The sequence below is a fragment of the Telmatherina bonti genome, assembly GCF_933228915.1.
Source record: "Telmatherina bonti genome assembly, chromosome: 8".
In the NCBI taxonomy this organism is placed as follows: Eukaryota; Metazoa; Chordata; class Actinopteri; order Atheriniformes; family Telmatherinidae; genus Telmatherina; species Telmatherina bonti.
Genome location: NC_136626.1, coordinates 26,618,586 through 26,631,891, shown reverse-complemented (window position 1 = coordinate 26,631,891; position 13,306 = coordinate 26,618,586).

Below are 13,306 nucleotides of genomic sequence, written 5' to 3'. Positions count from 1 at the left end.
TTATCCGATCAGTCTCTTTCTGAATGAATTTTATATCTGATTAAGATGGATGGTTTAAACCTTCCCACGATCTGATCAACAAAAAAAAATAAACATGACCACACATTCTGGTGGTTTTTGTAAGTTGTTCATGTTCGAACCATGTTGGGCTTTGATGAGATGATGGCTTTCAGGAAAGACTTGAAAAATGGCGTCAGCAGCAAACAACTCAACTGTGCATGAAGTTTAAATCTCTGAAAGAGTTACGGATTTTTTAGCATCTTGACAGTCAAAAGACTCAAAACAGTGAGTTGTTCCAGCAGATGTTTGATCAGATCTTATTTTACTTTTCTTCATCCAAATCAGTCCACAGTGTGAGAGTTTAAAGTGATTGTATTCAATCTTTCTATCAAACAACTGATCAGATCACTTTATGTAGTATCCATGTAAAAATGTCAGCTGAAATTTCATTTCATATTCTCAAAGATTCCTCTGAATAAGTCCTGAAAAAGAAATTAAAATACAGAATGGATATCAGACATCTCTTTTAGGAGAGCTGAAGACAACAGTAATGGTCCTGCCAAGTAAAACATCTCACGAAGATCCAAATCCAGAAATTCTGCAACACTGAGGACAAATAGCCCCCATTTACCCCCCAGTAGATTTGCCCCTGGCAGAAAGTGTTGCAGAAATGTGTGCAGAGTTTCTTCTGCTACTGTGGGAGAAGTAGTAAGTATTGATTCAAATTCACAAGTATGTTCACAACTGCATCATACTGTAGGAAAGTGGTCAGAGTTGAGGGAGTGATGGAGGGCGTTAAATACGGGCAAATTCTCCCAAATGTCTGTGTCATGTTTCTGACGCTGCATTTTGAAAATTTATTTGGTCTGTTTATATACAACCTGTGTCTGGTAGAGCTTTTATGCCACCAGCAAAGGCATGCATCAGACAGTCAGTGTGCTTCTGTACAGGCGGAGGATGACTAAAAGAAGCCTCTGGGTAAGACCTGGGTGGACAGGCTGCTGATGGGACAATCTGGAGAAAAATGTTGTTCATAATGGAGGTTGGCACGCAACGTTTCTGTTGATGTGTTGTATTTTCCAGTCTTATGATGATGTAGTGCAGATGTGGGTGTCATTGCAAAGTTTCACCACCAACTAGAGGCCAGGCATGTGCACTACATTGCTTCTGCATTTTCCCAGCACAGGGTTAGCTTTCATTCTGCTGTTGTGCACACATTTAAAAAAAAAAAATATATATATATATATATTCACACAAAAAAGTTTTGCATGGTAACATTGTTTTAGTAAATGAGGCCTGAATTTAGGTTATCCTCAGCTTTCCATGTAGATCCACTTGATTTAGAAAATACTTTTATGTAAGATGACTTGTACAAACTATCCAAACCTGCCAGCTAGTAAAGTATTACATTAACCAGAAAGTATGAGTAACCTTTACTGTAAAACCTGAAAATAGTGATTCTGGAAAGTGCTAGAGAGTGGTGTACAATGTCTGTGAGTTAAACATTTACTGGCTGTAAACTTCACAGAGCTGAGAATCACAGAGGACTAACCAAAAAAAACAAAAACAAAACAAAAAAAAAAACAAAAGGCAGAAACACCATCTCTACAGGAAAACATATTGTCTGCATCATACTGTAGGAAAGTGATCAGAACTGAGGGAATGATGGAGGGTGTTACACACCAGGAAATTATTGAAGAAATCCACTTTTTAGTCTTTCAAATATTTGGCCTCAGTCCAACGAGTCTTTTGCATGACTGAAACTGTGCTAAATGTGCCAAGTTCATCAAGACATAGGCAAACTCTAAGAAACTTGCAGCTGGAACTTTTGCAAAGAGTGTCACTGATTTTTAATTTAAGGTTGTAATGCACCAAAAATAGGAAATATGAGATTGAGGATTAATACTTTTGCAAACCACTGTAACAGCTATAGCACACTTTTTGCTATCTAAAACAACGCAAAGCCAGGTTCAGTCATTTGAGCGAATGCTATATTGTGGATTGTTCAATTGCAAATCTTCCATTCTCACTAGGTCAAAAACATCATGTTGCAAAGCGTTATTTTCATGCTTTGCAGCTGCGCGTTGTCTACTGTTTCCTAACAGTCCAGTCCACTGGGAGAGTCAGACGTGTTGGAAAGCTTACAACTGGGCATTCTCTGCACGGCTTTTGAAGATATTTAGAAAGCAGGTTTTTCCAGGCTCTCTGCCCATTCACACTCTCTTGGAGTCGGTTTATTTAAGAGGACACCGGCCAAATTCTTTGTGGGAACCGATCGCAAGCAGGATATATCGCTCAGCTTTCAAACATCCAATAATGTCAATAGGTGGTTTTTCAAACGTTTAAAAACAGAAGCATATCACCAAAAGTGAAATGGAAACATGTATTTGGCTGTCCCCAGACGTGAAGTAGGAGGTCATGTGACAAGTTCATTTCAGGTAACGGTGGCGTGGAATGGAACAAACGATCGCAAATTTCAGATTTTTACAGCAATTAGAAAGAAAATGAGGAAATGAGGGAGAAAAGCTTCAAAAGGCCGTCGCAAATTCTTTGCAGCAAGCAGTAATCCCCTCAAAAAACACTTTGAATTGAGGCTTACACACTAAACACCTTTTTTTTTTTTTAAAGAAATTCTAACTCAAAATTTTTTTTTTCTTAAACCAAATTAAATATTTCTTACACTAAACAAACCAAACCAAAACAAAACAAGCTTTTGAAGTCTCAAAAGAGTTTCTGAAGAAGTTGAGTCACTTATCTGTCCAAAACCCTTTAATCAAGAACAAATTAAATTATGAAACTTTAACAGGATTTCTGAAAAATATGCACATTATGTCCTGTTACAAAATCACTTACACGATACACAGTGGTATTACACACAATTCAATGGAAACGCATGCAAATCATATATGTTGTTTGTCAAAACTTTAGAAATAATGCTTCCATATTGAGAAAATTGTAATAAAAATGCAGCTAATGTCATGTTTCTCAGCCAGTGTCCATTGGCTGGGAAAATAGAGACCGAACAACACCTGACTGATGCAAAAGGGACAATGGAGTTAAAAAAAAAAATAAAAATAAAAAAATCACAGTTTGTTTTAACTGCTTTGAAACATTCAGGGTTTGCAGTGGCTTTTATGGTAAAAACTTTCATCTTTGTTTCCAAATTCTTGCTGTTTTGCTTAACAGAAATTATTTGAGTCTCTAAACTTAAACCACTTTCACCACTGTCCTCTGACCACACAGCCAAATTTGGGAAAAAAATCCTTTTTAAGATCATTTTGCAGAAATGGTAACTCGATCATTATCTTCATAAATCTTTTTCATGACCTTTTGACAAACTTTTAAACTCAACAAGGTTGGATTGGGTTTAAGGGTTCAGGAACTTTCCAGAGAATTTTTGTAGCCACGCAAGTTTTCTTAACAGTCTGAGATTGATGAAGGACAGAGTATTGTTTTATACACAATAACATTAAACTTACTGTCTTTTCTTTCACTTTTTCATGTTTTCTTGACAACTTAATGGAAAACTGCAGATCATGTCCAGACCTGCGCCTTTACATGATGATGTCTATAGACAATTGTCTCAACGTGACTGCTTGGCTTTGATTCTGAAACACACCATGAATATAAATATATGTTTATTACATTTAGGGGAGTACAGGTAAACGTACAGTTCTGTAAGGTAGACCCCTTACAGAACTGATATACCCAAAAGTTCTTCAATAAATGGAAGATTAAATGAACAGCAAGGAATGGAGGTAAATTTATTATCCCCTTAAAAGGGAATATTACTCACTCTAAATGCCCCAATGGCAATTTATGACATTTATGAATACAATATATTGTAATGGAAATAAGTCACAGAATGTAACATGAAAAATGTCTGTCTGTGGCATCGTTGTACAACAGATGGTAGCGTGAGAAAACGGATAAATGCCAAAAGAAGAAGTTTGAGAGGTCCTTACTAAAAAGCAGGGCGGCTATATTTAGTCTATAAGAAACAGGTGCAAATGTGCAGCAGAGTAGTGAGCGGGCTTGGCCTCAAGAGAGATTTCACTCAGGAACCCCGTCTTTTTTTTATTTTTTTTTTATGATCTCTTCATCTGTGTCTCCCTGAGAGATTATTGTTCTCTCTCTCTCTTCCTGCTGTTGCTTTTTTTGAATACACAACACTGAGTCTTCGCGTCTCGTACCAGCATGCAGGTGTGCATGGTCTGACACACACATACACATTCTTGCTGGGTATGGGTATGAATATTTTTAACCTGATATGTAGTTTCACCACAGCAAGCTGAGCACATGAACTCGATGAAACTTTTCTTTTGATGATACTGGTTCAATCTGACTCGCATATAACCACGGGGCCATTTAACAGACTAAGAGAGGCATTTCAACAAAGATTACAAAAAGTCAAGTTTACAAATGAAGAAGATACTTCATTGTAATATTTGCAGTCATAAACTATGAAGTTGTAGTTTGTGCTAAAGAGAGTGCTATTTGTGTGATATCCTGAGTAACAGCTATTGTTGCAGTCAATTATAGGTGTCACATTTAGCAGAAAGCATAAAGTAAAACATGTTTGATTTCAAATGGGCTCATGAGCTGGTAGGGGAAAGATTTAGGTGTGAAAAACACATCAGTGAAAAGACAAGTGTAGGCTTATGGTGTATAAGAGTTTGTGTCCATATTTATGTATGATCACTCAGAGGAGGCTGGTTGTGGTTTCCACAGTGTCACTCATCTTGCACAGCTTCCCATAAAACTACCCACAAACCCATGCGAAACATATTGTCACTCCTTCTGGGTTGATTTTTTTTATTTTTTATTCTAGCCTTGTTTGAGTTTGCTTGTTGCCAAAAAAATAGAGAAAGAAAATAAAGAAATAAAAGGCAAAACCTCATTTTGTCCATGGAAAGAGATAAGGAAAGCAGGATTATAAGTGGGGAGGATGGACAAAGCCTTCAGAGAGGAAGTTGGGAGAAACAGATTGAGAAACAAAAAGCATTGTCTGCCAAGCTCTTCTAAAAATCTGAATGGAGTGTACTCTGACGGCTAAAAAGCAACTTGTATATAATGCGTATAAAGCTTGAGGGATCTCATTCTGGTTGCAACTGCAACTTTGCAACCACAACAACCATCAGTGAAATGCAGCTATATACTGTAGAAAGGTTTCATTCAGTTCCACAAAAAAGATCACTTTGCAAAAACAGGGACAGGAAGCATCACTTTAAGGCCCGGTGTACACCATGACACTGACACAGAAAAATGCAAAGGTTTTGTTGAATTCTGGTTTCCTGTTTACATGGTAACAGTTTTAGGTGGATAAAACTGCAAAGATTTGACGAATAAATCCCAGATTAAATTATCTTGCAACCTAAGGCGAGTCCTGCCAGTGTAAACTAGGAGTGGAATATTTATGTAATTTTGCTCTTATGCATTCAGACTAACCTGTAAAAAGCCCAAAAATGCTGTTGTTTTCATTTATTTGATCTGTTAAAGCAAAACTTGTGTCTGGTAGAGCATTTATGCCATCAGCAAAAGCAACAAGGGTAGATGCGCCAGACAGTCAGTGTGCTTCTGTACAAGCAGAGGATGACTAAAAGAAGCCTCTGGGTGGACAGGCTGCTGATGGGACAAGAAATGTTTCTGTTGATGTGTCTTATTTTCCAGTCTTATGGTGATGGCGTAGTGGTTAGCACTGTGGCATCACAACAAGAAGGTCTCTGGTTTGATCCTCGACTGGGGGGGAGGTTTGGACAGTGGCCTTTCTGTGTGGAGTTTGCATGTTCTCCCTGTGTAAGCGTCGGTTCTCTCCGGGTACTCCAGTTTCCTCCCACCATCCAATGACGTGCATGATGTTAACTGGTTACTCTAACTTGCCCATAGGTGTGAGTCTGTTTGTGTTGGTCCTGCGATAGACTGGCAACATGGTCAGGATGTACCCTGCCTCTTGCTGCTGGGATAGGCTCCAGCTCCCCAGCAACCCTTCTTGGATAAAGCAGGTTCAGAAAATGAATGGAGGAATGACGTGGTGCAGACGTGTGTGTCGTTGCAAAGTGGGCATGTGCACTACATTGCTTCTGGTTTTATGTAAGATGACTTCTCCAAACTGCCAGCAAAGTATTACATTAACCAGAAAGTATGAGTAACCTTTACTATGAAACCTAAAAATAATTAGACAAAAAATTAAAACACATCTATTCACACTCTGAGTTTGTTTGAAACACAACTCGTTGTTTCCCATCACATCTCTCATGTGGTCAAAACCGGTGGGAGGTGAGACTGGGTGAGGTTTGTTCAGATGTTTTTGGTACTGGAGGCAGACAACAGGGTTTATTGACACTGAACGGACTGTGGCAGCCTACAACTGTGTGTTCAGTTTGCACAATACTACAGATCTGTGGGGTGAAAATAGACAATGGAAGATCATTACTTTATTTACTGTTCTAAATAAGCATTGATTTCAATAAGCAGCATATATTTTTGGTACATTTTCAGAGAAGTTAAACAGCAATAAGCATGATGATATGAAAATGACTCATGGCATGACTTTCTGCTTTCTTTTTTATTATCATAGGTTGCAGGACTGGTCTTTGTACATCCAGGATCAGACTAATTATCAGTGTATTCAGAAGTTCTTCAGTGGATGTAACCGACGTACAGCCACAAGAGGTAAAAATTACTTTGAAAAAACATGTATACTCATGTTACTGAGGCTCCATTACAAGTTACAACTAGATTTAAAATACTGACAAATACATTTTTTATTATTGCCAGATCACGCTGGGTTAAGTGTCATGTAGTTTTCAATCAAATAAAGTGACCTTTGCAGCTAAATGTCTTATTTCTTCCATTTTATTTCAGCTCTCTGATTTAACTTTTTTTCCATCCAGAATGGAGTCTCTGTCATTACCTTTGTGTAGAGACCAAGACAGCACCGTTTTCCTAAAGGAGAATGATCTTGTTCGCAAAGGACCTCGCCGCAAAAGGGAGTTCATACCTGAAGAGAGAAAGGATGCCGACTATTGGGAGAAACGTCGTAAGAACAATGAGGCAGCCAAACGGTCACGGGAGAAGAGAAGGATGAATGATTATGTAATTGAAAGTCATCTTATGGCTCTGAAAGAAGAGAATGCAAGGCTTAGTGCTGAATTAATGGCTATCAAGCTTCGCTTTGGCCTGGCCCATCCTGCAGCCTACACAGGTCATCAAAGCAACCTACTGCAACATCATTCACACAGTAGAACTCAAACTTTGACAACCACCAGCACCAACCACCAATCCATACCAAGGAACTACTACTGGGGTGGCAGAGACTCTTCCATCACGTCCTGTCATCAATCTGCTCAGCCATATCTAATCCCTACATATGCCTTCCATTCCACAAGAGGCTATTCATACCTAAATACGTCTCCCACAGCTGGATCTGGGGTCTTCACTCCCCTTGTCCTTCCTCAAAATCTCCTGCCAACCTATTCAGTGCATTCAGGAGCTCCACTGAAGCCCACTCCAACTAGATCAACTTCAGATGAAGAAGAGGAGCAGCAGGTACCAGGACTACTGTCCTGCTCTGCTTCATCTCACAAAGTCACAACGAGAGGCGGCAAAAGTCGCTCTCCACAAAATCAATACATGTCTGACTGACTGATAGAGTTGTGAATTTACAGTACAACTTTTCAGCTGAGAAACCAAAGAAACAATTGTTCTTCATTTTAGTTTCATTTCTAGCACATATTCCGAAGAAGAATCAGAGCTCTATTTCTGTGAATTGATGACACAGTGGACTTTGTTTCAAAGGAAACACTGATGAAGTGCACAGAACAGAGAAACCACAGTTATGATGATCTACATTGCTGTTTACCTGAATTCATCGGTCGGTTGTTTTCTTGACTAGCTTGAAGTAGAATCACATATTTTTGTTCTTTTTTTCCACAAACCACATTTTGCTCATATTCCTACTTCTAACTGAAAACATACAGGATGATTATTGATTGGTTTGAAGTGTTTTTTTGTCTGCTTTGTTAGCACATTGTTGCTCCCTTCTCCGATCAACAAGTGTTTCAGTCTTTCAACATTAAAATAATTCTGAGGATGACAGTGTGTTAAGTTTCTTTTAGGTGAATAATAAAACTGTTGAGCAATGAGCATGGTGCCGCTTGGTTTTCTTTTTAGATTTTCCTCAAAAAAACTTCAAATTAAATAACTCTTCTCTGCCAGCAGGTGAAGAAATAACATCTGAACTTGAGGCTTCTGGGCTTCAAGGTTTAAAAATAATATCAGTCTAGCCTCACAAAGACCAAAAGTAAAACTATTACAGTAGCCTTCTCTCTCTAGCCTTCTTCTCTAGTTGCCCTCAGTTGTTTCTGTCTGTGTCAGCAGGTTGTTGGCTCACAGCCCAACAGTGCTGGGAAAAGGCTTGTCGCTGGACCGAGTAGCAAGTCCTGCTGGCTCATTTATAAAAATGAGTCAGTGCCAACAAGAAGACAGTAGCTGACCACCGTGTACATGCCTGTGTAACACCACTTTTTTTGTTTATAGAGAGAAATGCACGCGGCTGGGGTTCAGACTGCATAAACATAACTTATGAGGTATATAACAGCAGACAGTTGAGAGCTCATTAATGAAGAGAAGCTAATTGCTGTACGCACGATTATCTTGAGAAACTATTTATGCTTTATGTGCGGCCAGCAAAAAAAATTCCTTTCAGTTTTTCTCTTATTTTTTGTTAATCTAATCTGAGAAAATCAACAGTTGAAACAATTCACAATACCTTCAAACTAACTACGTGGGTTCTTGATTTTTCCGAGGAAATTAATTACTTATTATTTGTATCCTGAAAAGACTTTGAACAGTCCTTACAGTAACTTTTTCTTAAAGCAACTCTTAAATTCATATGCTTCTGACTGGGGGGAGGGAATAAAATACAGCAGAGTTCAACTTTGGTTTTCAATCAAGCAGAAAATTTCTAACCAAGCCTTAAAGTGGCAAAAAAAAATCCCATTAAAAAAGAGGAAGACAAAAAGGAGTGCTTTGGGGCAAAGCTCAATGGAGTGAAGAGAGAAAGACAATGGAGGATAAACAGATAATAAAGAGAACAAGAATAAATGTTAGATTTAGACAGCTAAATAAGATGACAGACAAATGCAGAATAAGAGTTTTGTTGCAGTTAGTAAATAATTTGTTTATATGTTTACATGTGCCCTGCGATGGACTAGGCTCCAGCTTCCCCATGACCCTTAATTGGATTAAACGGTTTGGAAAATGAATGGATGAATGTTTACAAGCTCATGTACGTTTACCTTACCGCTCTGTGGCTAAAAATAACACATTCCAACTGCAGCATCAGCATCCCTGTGCTGTTACTTATCAGATATTGAAACTTAAGTCACTGACAAGACTGAAAAAAATCTCAGCCACCTCAGTTTAATTTCGGAGTAATATCCAATTAGTTCCACTTGTGTCAAAAAAATGGGGCAATTTGTGCAAATTTGACACCAGTCTTGGATGTTTGCTGCTTTTCCAAAGGTTCTCTGCTTGCATGCAGTACAAAAAATGTGAAAAACAGTTCAATTTTACTCATACAGTACTCATACTTACCACATTTAAATGCTTCAAAAGTGTAAATATTAACAAGAAAAGCTTTTTATTTATTTATTTATTTTCTGTTTGCGGGGTGTTTTTTGTCACAGACACCATATTACAAAATAGTCCATGTTATTATCATTAAGTCCTGTACTAACACTTTATTCCTTCACATTTTCGGTGGCTGAGAGAAATTTAGCATCTTCTTCAGCATCTTTTCCATGGGCTTTGATGATTTTACAGCTGTGTTGTTCCGAGTCACAACCGTAGAGGGAATCAATGAGAAAAATGACCAAGCATCCTAGTATGGCTTTAAATTTGGCTCCTTTTTTTATTTTATTTTTTACCTTTCTGTTTGAAGAGGAAACCAAAAATACATTTATGTCAATGTGAACACATATTACTTATATTTTCTCATTACTGAATTCCAAACTGTTTTAAACAATAAATTTTACTCTGTATTTAACTTAGCTAGCAACAGTTCCTAGTTAGCCATGCTAATAATCTATTAGCTTGGTGAGGCAGCTAAGTTTGCTAGCTCGCAATTGAAAAAATATTGTAAATGAGCAAATATAGTTTATTTAAATTGAAATATAGTTAAGAGGTGTAAAGGAAAACTGGTTAAAGTTGCCTCATTGGTCTTTAGAGAGTTAAGAAAAAAAATGTGACAAGAAGAAACAACTCTTTTTCAAGTGGCAAAGGATCATGGTTGCAGTGGATGCTGCAAACTACTGCATTCCCAGTTCAGTCTCTTGTCTGAGGGATCTCCCAGTTATTTGTAGTCCTCCACTACCTCCACCTCTTCTCCCTGGACTTAAATGGAGTTGTTTGTTCCTGGTCCTCCTAAAATCCACAATAATATTCATTGACTTGTTCATATTCAAGATAGATAAAAAAAAAATGTATGTCTTTAAAGGGATACCATGTAACTTTTGACCCAAGTATTAGCCTAATGTGAGTACTAATGGATCATTTTGCATCAATAAACAGTTGACACATGTTGGCACTCTGAGAAACCAGACACTGCAGGATCCTATCCGTCTGCAATGGGATCACATGACCTGAAGTGCTTTGCATTATGGCTTCCCCTCTATAAACACAGAGGTTTTTGCTTTGTGCTACTATTTCCTTTACTATTTACAAAACATTTCAGAGGTGCAAACCTCCGCCAGGGCCCTATCCTTTAATGGTGAAGGATCCTGTGAAAAATGTCTAAATTGTTGAATCGAATTACTTCTGTATCAGCTGGTAAAAGTGATATGTAAACAGTTTCATTTCATGACAGCGTTGTGTGGCTTGGTCCAGGTTTAGCGCCCTTGGTGGCCGGCAGGTGCAACGCATCCATTTAAAGTTGTTTTTCTTAAATGAATACAAAATAAATACATGAAGTATTAGCAATTGTGTTATTCTAGATGTTGATAGTTCTCCAAAATCCCCCATTTTCCTATTTTAAGGAAAATATCCATCCATGAGTGTTTATAGATGGTTCCTCATATCTTTGTAGACAAGTGAGTACAGTAGCCCAATCTAGCTTTTTCCATCTCAGGCAGTTAACTAAGGTAAAGCCATACTGTCCTACTAAGCTATTTATTTCATTTGGCAAGAAAAGTTTAATTGCATAGCACAATTCAACAACAGGGTGGTTTAAGGTGCTTTACAGAAACATAAAAAATTAAAAAGCATAAATCAAAATTAAAGAACAGTATAAAAATATTTAATATTAAATAATTAAAAATATGATCAAGTTTTACAAAAAAAAAAAAATCAAGCCTAAAAGGAACAGTGCAGATTTGGACTTTTAAATAAAAACATGTAAATGCAGCTGAGAACAAGGAGGTCTGTAACCGATATTTAATTAAACTGAGTGTTTCAGCTAATCTGAGGCTTTGTCTAAGTTTGTGCCAGACATGTGGGTCAGCTGACTGGTACTTAACAAAAGAACCACAATGTCAACATCTCACTGCCTTCCTGTTACTTCCAGGATTCAATAAAAAATTCTACTTTTTGTTTTTAAGCCTGTTTTGTCTTTCAGTTCTGGATTGATTTTAGCCACTTTAAAAACAACACTAAAATGTCAAAGTGACTGAGCGTTTTCTGAAGCAGGTCCTACGCTTCAGTTTGCACTGAAATTTAAGATTTATCAAACAAATGTCAGACTGGCGCAAACACTGGGTCATTTTAAGTCTCAACTTGAGAGACACAGAGAGTTTTACCACAGGCCGACTACAGCATGTATTTGTTTTAATATATATTTTTTTATTTCTAGCTTCTATGATGAACTGGTGACCTATCCAGGATTTATCCTGCCCTCGCCTAATTACTACTGGGATAGACTTCAACTTCTCTGCAACCCTCAATTGGATGAAGTGGTTTAGAAAATTAATGAATGTTTGTCATTCATTGCATGACTGACAACTATTTGATTTTGTTAAAGTTATATTTTAGATTGTAAATCACTTTGGGTTGTGGGAAATATGCTAAATAAATACATTCAAGCATGACCTTGACATTGATCAGGACATAAAGTGGACTAAGTTGTATTGAAGAATACAGACTAAAGAGAAAGAGGTAATGCAGTTCCGCTCTTGCTCTACTGAAGACCTTCTCAGACACAAAACATCTCAGTCTCATAAACTGTGGTCTGTTTGTCAATAAACCATTCCCGATGAGTAATTTACAATAAGCCAACTTTAGTGAGCCCTAACCCTTGGTGGTTTTGAAGTGAAGAAGCACACCTAGTCTTGATGGGGGATTTTTAGCTGCATTTTAATCTTAGTGTAGAAAAGCTATCTACTTAGCTTTGATTGGAAGTTCAATATGATTAGATTAAAAGTAATAAAAATTGATACATAAATGGTTTATTTGGAATATATATTGTGAACTGTTCATCTGTCAGCTGAATAAATAATTGAAACATGCTATAATGTGATTACATTTTTGTCTGGACGTCTACTCTGATAGGCCAATGTGAACTGAGAGGGTGGTCCACCATTCTCTTCATACAGCAGATACATATATGAACACTGCCAAGCAGAAAAGCTTTGTTTGCACTGAGGCTCCGTGTTGCAGAATTTTATGTTCTGAATGTTTTTTTCTGCTTATTCTAGATTTAATATTTACATACATGGTACATTATTTTACCTAATCTTTTGCATCTGTGATGCACTGCTCCTCAGCATTCTCATTCAAAACTGCTCACAAACTAAGAAATCACAAATTGTGGGTTTAAGCTGCAAACAAAAGTGATGCATTGCATAGAATTCGAGTCAAAACGAGACTGAGTCAGACCTGAGCTACAGGGTTATGAGGTTTTATATGATGTAACACTCAACTTCATAAAGTTTTTTTTAGTTAGAGAGGTTGAATATTAAATAAAAACATCATTATGAACACATGGACATAACTCTTCACAGCACTTTGACTAATTATCTTTACCTAAATTGTTGATCTTTTTTTTTATTTTTTATTATTAAATTAATAAAGCTTCATACCTTATTTCCAAACTTAGAAGGAGCTCAAACCCTGCAGGTGCATTTGTTTGTTTCGCAGCTGCTAACCACAACAATCCAATTTAGGCCGCCACATTGCAACACCATGGTAACATAAAAAAAGTGTGATTACTACCCACACAGACATACACACCTATACATGCAAATATACGGGATTATATCACCCAAGTCACTGAATCAATATTTCCAACACAGAGCAGAAAAACACTTTGGTG